At 61.9% G+C, this 6,515-nt stretch overlaps 1 long non-coding RNA gene across 1 annotated transcript; it reads right to left on the reverse strand.

Moving 5' to 3' along the window:
- Nucleotides 1-594: 594 nt before the first annotated feature.
- Nucleotides 595-6,507, reverse strand: LOC139251731 (uncharacterized). Its single transcript, XR_011591413.1, has 3 exons — nucleotides 6,027-6,507; nucleotides 3,097-3,279; nucleotides 595-735 (listed from the first exon to the last, which is right to left on the reverse strand). It is a non-coding gene; the product is annotated as an uncharacterized lncRNA (long non-coding RNA).
- Nucleotides 6,508-6,515: the final 8 nt, after the last annotated feature.

Genomic DNA, 6,515 nt, shown 5'->3' on the forward strand with positions numbered 1-6,515 from the left:
CCCCTCTCTCCCCCTCCCCCTCTCCCCTCTCCTCCCCTCTCTCCCCCTCCCTATCCCCTCCCCTCCCTCCTCCCTCTCCCCTCCCCTCCCCCTCTCCCCCTCCCTCTCCCCTCTCTTCCCCTCCATCTCTCCCCCTCCTTCCCCTCCACCCTCTCCCTCCCCTCCCTCTCCCCTCTCTCCCCCTCCCTATCCCCTCCCCCTCCCTCCTCCCTCTCCCCTCTCTCCCCCTCCCTCCCCTCCTCCCTCTCCCCTCCCCTCCCCTCTCCCCTCTCTCCCCCTCCCTCTCTCCCCTCTCCCTCCCCCTCCCTCCCCTCCTCCCTCCTCCCTCCCCTTCCTCTCTCCTCTCCCTCTCCCCTCCCCTTCCCTCCCTCCCTCTCCCCTCTCCCTCCCCCTCCCCTCTCCCCTCCCTCCCCTCCTCCCTCCCCCTCCCTCACCCTCCCCCTCCCTATCCCCTCCCCTCTCTCCCTCCCCTCTCCCCTCTCCCTCCCCCTCCCCCTCTCTCCCCTCCCGCTCCCTCTCCCCTCCCTCCCCCTCCCTCTCCCCTCCCTCCCCCTCCCCCTCTCCCCTCTCCCCTCCCCCTCCCCGATTACCTTGACCAGTGCCGTGTTGAGTTCCACCTTTTCCCTCAGGGCCAAGTCTCGCTCCAGGGTCAGCTTCTCCAGCCCCTCCTTCATTGAGGCCGCCTCCTGCCTCAGGGCCGAGTTCCTCAGCTCCGCCTGTTCCAGAACCTTCTGCCTGAACGCGGAGAGAGAGAGAGAGAGAGAGAGAGTTATGCAAAGGAGGCCGCGATCAGCCCTCGCGACGTACGCGCCTGCGCGCGGGCTCCTGGCCCTGTGGAGCCATTGACGTTATCTGAAGGGGCCTCTCCTCGATTCCTGGCTGCCCTTCCGTCCCACACTCCTGATTTTTGGGCTCCCGGTGCAGAGGGAGGGGGGAGGAGAGCGGGCAGGTCGGAAGGCCTCCTCGTGGGGCCTGCTCCTGGGCCTGGCCAAGGGGGCCATCAGCCGGACCAGGCAGCGGGCGGTCGAGGGGGTCGTTCAGCCCGACTGCCTGCCTCTCTTCCGCGGTTACATCCGAGCCGGGGTGTCCCTGGAGGCCGAGCACGCGGTGTCCACCGGTACGCTCGCGGCCTTCCGCGAGAGGTGGGCGCCGGAGGGACTGGAGGGCATCGTCACCCCCGGCAACCAAATTTTAATTTAATTTGGCAAAGTTCGCAGTTAGTTTTGTTCCCCAGTCATCAAGACCCACGGCCCGGCCCTGGACACCGGGGACCATTTCCCAAACCTCGGGAGCCTCTTATCAACAAGGGCAGGCATCGACGACGCGATCCAACACCGCCTCCAGTGCGCCAGTGCAGCCTCCAGTGCGCCAGTGCAGCCTCCAGTGCGCCAGTGCAGCCTTCGGTCGCCTGAGGAAACACAGAAACATAGAAAATAGGTGCAGGAGTCGGCCATTCGGCCCTTCGAGCCTGCACCACCATTCAATAAGATCATGGCTGATCATTCACCTCAGTACCCCTTTCCTGCTTTCTCTCCACACCCCTTGATCCCTTTAAGCCGTAAGGACCATATCTAACTCCCTCTTGAATATATCCAATGAACTGACCTCAACAACTCTCTGCGGCCGGGAATTCCACAGGTTAACAACTCTCTGAGTGAAGAAGTTTCTCCTCATCTCGGTCCTAAATGGCTTACCCCTTATCCTTAGACTGTGTCCCCTGGTTCTGGACTTCCCCAACATCGGGAACATTCTTCCCGCATCTAACCTGTCCAGTCCCCTCAGAATTTTATATGTTTCTATGAGATCCCCTCTCATCCTTCTAAACTCCAGTGAATAAAGGCCCAGTTGATCCAGTCTCTCCTCATATGTCAGTCCTGCCATCCCGGGAATCAGTCTGGTGAACCTTCGCTGCACTCCCTCAATAGCAAGAACGTCCTTCCTCAGATTAGGAGACCAAAACTGAACACAATATTCCAGGTGAGGCCTCACTAAGACCCTGTACAACTGCAGTAAGACCTCCCTGCTCCTATACTCAAATCCCCTCACTATGAAGGCCAACATACCATTTGCCTTCTTCACCGCCTGCTGTACCTGCATGCCAACTTTAAATGACTGATGAACCATGACACCCAGGTCTCGTTGCACCTCCCCTTTTCCTAATCTGTCACCATTCAGATAATATTCTGCCTTCCTGTTTTTGCCACCAAAGTGGATAACCTCACATTTATCCACATTATACTGCATCTGCCATGCATTTGCCCACTCACCTAACCTGTCCAAGTCACCCTGCAGCCTCTTGGTGTCCTCCTCACAGCTCACACTGCCACCCAGCTTAGTGTCATCTGCAAACTTGGAGATATTACACTCAATTCCTTCATCTAAATCATTGATGTATATTGTAAATAGCTGGGGTCCCAGCACTGAGCCCTGCGGTACCCCACTAGTCACTGCCTGCCATTCTGAAAAGGACCCGTTTATCCCAACTCTCTGCTTCCTGTCTGCCAACCAGTTCTCTATCCACATCAGTACATTACCCCCAATACCATGTGCTTTAATTTTACACACCAATCTCTTGTGTGGGACTGTGTCAAAAGACTTTTGTAAGTCCAAATACACCACATCCACTGGTTCTCCCTTGTCCACTCTACCAGTTACATCCTCAAAAATTCCAGATTTGTCAAGCAGGATTTCCCTTTCATAAACCCATGCTGACTTGGACCGATCCCGTCACTGCTTTCCAAATGTGCTGCTATTTCATCTTTAATAATTGATTCCAACATTTCCCCCACTACTGATGTCAGTCTAACCGGTCTATAATTCCCCGATCATATTGAATGGCGGTGCAGGCCCGAAGGGCCGAATGGCCGACTACTGCTCCTGTTTTCTATGTTTCAAAGGCAGACAGGTCAGGAACGGACGAGGAGGGAGAGTTAGCCTCTGTCACAGTCACAAAGCATGTCACTTGGAGATGAGAACAGACTTGAATTGATTGAGCCCCCGGGAATACCGTCGCCAAGGGAGACTCGCAAAGTGCCTGGGGGCTGACGATCACACTAGGCCGCAAACGGAGCCTGGGCCTTTCCTGGCGGTCCTTACCCTCGCTCACTCTCCTTCAGCGCCCGCTCCTTGTCCCGGCCCATGTCCTCCGTCTCCGCCTCCAGCAGCTGGCGCTGGTGATCAATGTTCGCGTTGCTGCGTCTCAGCCCCTCGAGCTCCTGCTCCCGGGATCGCAGGCGTTCGTTCAGGGAGAGGACCGTCTGATCCAGGTGGGCCCTGACACTGGGAGAGCAGGGAGAGCGTGAGAGAGGGAGGGGAGGGAGGGAGAGCGTGAGAGAGGGAGGGGAGGGAGGGAGAGCAGGGAGAGCGTGAGAGAGGGAGGGGAGGGAGGGAGAGCAGGGAGAGTGTGAGAGAGGGAGGGGGGAGAGCAGGGAGAGAGGGAGGGGGGGGAGGGAGAGCGTGAGAGAGGGAGGGAGGGAGGGATAGCGTGAGAGAGGGAGGGGAGGGAGGGAGAGCAGGGAGAGTGTGAGAGAGGGAGGGGGGAGAGCAGGGAGAGAGGGAGGGGGGAGAGGGAGAGCGTGGGGGAGGGAGAGCGTGAGAGAGGGAGGGGAGGGAGGGAGAGCAGGGAGAGTGTGAGAGAGGGAGGGGGGAGAGCAGGGAGAGAGGGAGGGGGGGAGGGAGAGCGTGAAAGAGGGAGGGGAGGGAGGGAGAGCAGGGAGAGAGGGAGGGGGGAGAGCAGGGAGAGAGGGAGGGGAGGGAGGGAGAGCGTGAGAGAGGGAGGGGAGGGAGGGAGAGCAGGGAGAGTGTGAGAGAGGGAGGGGGGAGAGCAGGGAGAGAGGGAGGGGGGGGAGGGAGAGCGTGAGAGAGGGAGGGGAGGGGGGGAGAGCAGGGAGAGAGGGAGGGGGGAGAGCAGGGAGAGCGTGAGAGAGGGAGGGGAGGGGGGGAGAGCAGGGAGAGAGGGAGGGAGAGCAGGGAGAGCGTGAGAGAGGGAGGGGAGGGAGGGAGTGCAGGGAGAGCGTGAGAGAGGGAGGGGGGGGAGGGAGAGCGTGAGAGAGGGAGGGGAGATAGGGAGAGCAGGGAGAGCGTGAGAGAGGGAGGGGAGGGGGGGAGAGCAGGGAGAGAGGGAGGGGAGGGAGGGAGAGCGTGAGAGAGGGAGTGGAGGGAGGGAGAGCAGGGAGAGAGGGAGGGGGGAGAGCAGGGAGAGCGTGAGAGAGGGAGGGGAGGGGGGGAGAGCAGGGAGAGAGGGAGGGGAGGGAGGGAGAGCAGGGAGAGCGTGAGAGAGGGAGGGGAGGGAGGGAGTGCAGGGAGAGAGGGGGGGGGGGAGAGCAGGGAGAGCGTGAGAGAGGGAGGGGAGGGAGGGAGAGCAGGGAGAGTGTGAGAGAGGGGAGGAGGGGGAGGGAGAGCAGGGAGAGAGGGAGGGAGGAGAGCGGGGAGAGCGTGAGAGAGGGAGGGGAGGGGGGGGAGAGCAGGGAGAGCATGAGAGAGGGAGGGGAGGGGGGAGAGCAGGGAGAGCGTGAGAGAGGGAGGGGGGAGAGCAGGGAGAGCGTGAGAGAGGGAGGGGGAAGGGGAGGGAGGGAGAGTGTGAGAGAGTGGGCGAGTAGGGAGAGCGTGAGGCGGGGGGGGGAGAAGGGAGGGGGAGGGGAGATGGAGAGGGGAGGGAGGGGAACGGAGGCAGAGGGGGGAGGGGGAGGGGGCAGGAGGGGAGGGCAGGAGAGAGAGAGCGAGGGAGGGGGAGAGGGAGAGGGGGAGGGGGAGAGTGAGAGGGAGGGAGGAGGGAGAGAGTGGGAGGGGGGAGGGAGAGGGTGAGAGAGAGAGAGGGAGGGGGATAGCAAGAAGGAGGGAGAGGGGGAAAGAGTGGGGTGGGGGAGGGGGGAGGAAGAGGGGGTGAGGGAGGGGGAACATGAGGGGGGGAGGGGGAGAGAGAGAGGGAGAAGAGGAGGGAGAGTGACGGAGGGAGGGGGAGGGGGGAGAGGGAGAGATCGAGGGGGGGTTGAGAGGGACGGGAGAGAGGGAACGTGAGAGAGGGACGGGGAGCGAGAGAGAGAACGTGAGAGAGGGATGGGGAGAGAGAGAGGGAACATGAGAGAGGGACGGGGAGAGAGAGAGGGAACGTGAGAGAGGGACGGGGAGAGAGAGAGGGAACGTGAGGGAAGGACGGGGAGAGAGAGAGGGAACGTGAGAGAGCGACGGGGAGAGAGGGAACGTGAGAGAGGGACGGGGTGAGAGGGAGGGAACGTGAAAGAGGGACGGGGAGAGAGAGAGGGAACGTGAGAGAGGGACGGGGAGCGAGAGAGGGAACGTGAGAGAGGGACGGGGAGAGAGAGAGGGAACGTGAGAGAGGGACGGGGAGCGAGAGAGGGAACGTGAGAGAGGGACGGGGAGAGAGAGAGGGAACGTGAGAGAGGGACGGGGAGAGAGAGAGGGAACGTGAGAGAGGGACGGGGAGAGAGAGAGGGAACGTGAGCGAGGAGCGGGGAGCGAGAGGGGGAACGTGAGAGAGGGACGGGGAGAGAGAGAGGGAACGTGAGAGAGGGACGGGGAGAGAGAGAGGGAACGTGAGAGAGGGACGGGGAGAGAGAGAGGGAACGTGAGCGAGGGACGGGGAGAGAGAGAGGGAACGTGAGAGAGGTACGGGGAGAGAGAGAGGGAATGTGAGAGAGGGACGAGGAGAGAGAGAGGGAATGTGAGAGAGGAGCGGGGAGCGAGAGAGGGACGGGGAGAGAGAGAGGGAACGTGAGCGAGGGATGAGGAGAGAGAGAGGGAATGTGAGAGAGGGACGGGGAGAGAGAGAGGGAACGTGAAAGAGGGACGGGGAGAGAGAGAGGGAACGTGAGAGAGGGACGGGGAGAGAGAGAGGGAACGTGAGAGAGGAGCGGGGAGCGAGAGAGGGACGGGGAGAGAGAGAGGGAACGTGAGAGAGGGACGGGGAGAGAGAGAGGGAATGTGAGAGAGGGACGAGGAGAGAGAGAGGGAATGAGAGAGAGGGACGGGGAGCGAGAGGGGGAAGGAGACGATATCGGATACACTACCTGCCCAGGGTGAGTGTCTGCCTCCTCAGGTTCTCCACCTCCCTCTCCCCCTCGGCCCTCCGTCGCTCCAACTCCCGATTGGCCTCGCCGATTGCCGCCGCCTGCTCTCCCAGCGCCCGGCGATGCCCCTCACAGTCCACCAGCTGCTTCCTCAGCGACCCCGTGACCTCCTGAGCGGCCGCCAGCTTCCCTCGCAGGTCCTGGGCCAATCACAGCACAGTCAGCAAACCCGCGGGCCGAGAGGGCTCAAACACGGAGCCGCTTACTCGGCATGACTGCGGCCCACCGCACAGGAAGATCCCATTGGGCCCCACCGTTCCCTGCCGGGGCTTACGTTACCACACCAGCCTCCTCCCTCCCTCGCCAGCTCCCCCAACATCTCCTTTCCCCCTGGTGTGTTCATCCAGCCTCCTCTTAAACGCAGAAACATCGTAAATAGGAGCAGGAGTCGGCCATTCGGCCCCTCGAGCCTGCTCCGCCATTTAATAC

The sequence above is a fragment of the Pristiophorus japonicus genome, unplaced genomic scaffold (genome assembly GCF_044704955.1).
Source record: "Pristiophorus japonicus isolate sPriJap1 unplaced genomic scaffold, sPriJap1.hap1 HAP1_SCAFFOLD_4349, whole genome shotgun sequence".
Taxonomy (NCBI): domain Eukaryota; kingdom Metazoa; phylum Chordata; class Chondrichthyes; family Pristiophoridae; genus Pristiophorus; species Pristiophorus japonicus.